Consider the following 2,502-nt stretch of genomic DNA (forward strand, 5'->3'; position numbering starts at 1 on the left):
TGAATAAATTTTTCATTTTCATTTATACATTTTCCCCCATGTAAAAACGGCTCTCCCGTTACCCATTCCGCCCCGTAGCACTCTTTGAAAATTTTCTTACATTGCAAAGTTTTTACAATGTAACGAAATGTTTACAAAAATGTATATCTGTCTACTATCTATCATCCATGATAATATATGTGTGTTTTTTGTGTGTGTGTGTGTGGTGTGGTTTGCATGTGTGTTGTGTGGTTGGTGTGTGTGGTTGTGTGTGTGTGTGTGTGTGGTTGTGTGGTGTGTTTTGGGGCGGGGGGAGGTGTGTTTTTGGGTGTTTTGTGTGTGTGTGTGTGTGTGTGTGTGTGTGTGTGTTGTTTGGTTTTGTGTTGTTGCGTGCGTTGGTGTGTGTGTGTGTGTTTTGGGTGGTGTGTGTGTGTGTGTGTTGTGGTGTGTTACTTTAAGTTCGGCTTCCTAATTTAGCAAATCTTATCATTTATATGTATATACAGTGGAAATTCATAAGCTTAAAAATCTGGCGCAAGAAAATTCAGGAAAATGGCTCGGAGGGGGGACACAAGTTGCGGACAGTGCCCCCCAAGGTTTTGGGACAAGGTTAACTAAAATTGCCCAAACTTCAACTTCGAGAAAGTTTTGACGACTGCGGGAGCTGGGGGTTTCGAGGACGCGGGAATTTCCCTTTGGTTTTCCCGGAAGTTTTCGCCCGCATTTCAGGCTGAATAAAGATTTTGTGAGGTTTAGTGGAACGGGAATGTGTATTCGGGAACTATAAAGTATTATAAAAAAGAATACATACATTTTTAATTATTTTTATTATCTGTATATCTTATTTTTGACATACATTTTTTTGGGGGGGGGGGGGGGGGGTTGTGGTGTAATGTACGGTTTTTTTGTTATAGTAAACTTAAAATCAAAATTTTAAAAAAAAAAGTGAAGCGGTAAGAGTTTCACGCAGACGGGGCAGTCCCGGATCCAGGGGGGTTGGAAAATCTTCAAAAAGACCTGTTTTCTCTCCACCACTTCTCCATTTGAAATTCATCCCCCACCAGCGCCAAACCACCCTAAATATCGCTTATCAAAATCTTTATTTTTGTGTCCCCCACGGCGCAGGTCTATACTCTCCAGTTTTTTTGGATAGTATGAGCCGAGACCTTCCTTGGGGCGCGGTGACTGAACATTTCTAACCAGTATGGAATAAAACCCACAACCCAAGGGGGTTTTATGAAAAAAGCGAGATAACAGTTCGAAGCCTCCGGGAATTCACCTTAGGAGGATTCGAAACACTTGTCTCACCTCTTTAATTTCGATGTGTGGGGTGGTCTCTCCCCATAGTATCAAAGGGGTAGAGTTTTATACATTTTGCCCCATGTTTTTTTGATATACTTGCATTTTTCAGTACTTATTTATAGTGATATCCCTTTTTCCTTCTCAAATTTCTTATTTCTCCACTCTCTTTTTTCAAAATTAATGATACACACATTCTCTATCTTTTTTAAAAACACCCAGGTTTTAAAAAACCCCATAATTTCTAATTAAAAGCAGCCCATTCAAAATGCGACAGTCTTCAGTCACATTGATTTCTTTTTTCGGGGAAACACATGCCTTAAATATTTACAAAAAATCTTATATTTAAAACTTATAAAAATCGCTTCCGTGAACAGCAGAATTTTTTTGGTGTAATTATTAATATCTTTGTAGATTTTGATTGTCCAAATTTAACGGGACAAAGAGTCAAGCACTGTAAGAAATAATCGAAAAAACCCAGTATAAAAAAGGTTGTTTGGGCTCACTTTGTGACGTCAGGCGGACGATATCGAGAGCACGAAAATAAATCGCCTGAGGACCAAAAATTGCACAGACCTGGGAGGGAAAAAAAAAATCCAGCTGTGCCCTCTATGTATAAAAAAAGGGATTTGATATGTTTAACATATCGTATTCACCGGATTTTATCTATGTGTCTATTATCTATACATACAAACGTGCTTACGTACATACATGCTTTGTGCATACATACAAAAATAAATCCGTCCATCCCCTCCATACAGCAACTAAAAAAACATACTACATACAAAAACACAACAACACACGAATTTATATACTACATTACATACATACGTCATTAAAAAAAAAAAAAAAAAAAAAAAAAAAAAAAAAAAAAAAAAAAAAAATAATTATATAATATTATTAAAATATATATAATATATAATTATTACATATATATATAATATAATAAATTATAAATATATATTATATATATATATTATATATTTTATATTAAAACACACAATACTAGCAAAAAAAAATAGGTTAATTATACTTAAAAGCATAAGGTCTTTTGTTTCAACCCACATTTTAAGCTTTTAAAATTGGATGCCATTATCATTTTATTCACAATCGCGCATTTTTAAAAGGGAGAAAAACGGCCACGGCCAAATGACTGCGCCAGACTAGACACATTATGAAAAGCAGACTCCTTAAAATTCTAAGTGGAAATTAAGCTGGGTTTTT

This window comes from Penaeus monodon, chromosome 3 (assembly GCF_015228065.2).
Source record: "Penaeus monodon isolate SGIC_2016 chromosome 3, NSTDA_Pmon_1, whole genome shotgun sequence".
Classification (NCBI taxonomy): domain Eukaryota; kingdom Metazoa; phylum Arthropoda; class Malacostraca; order Decapoda; family Penaeidae; genus Penaeus; species Penaeus monodon.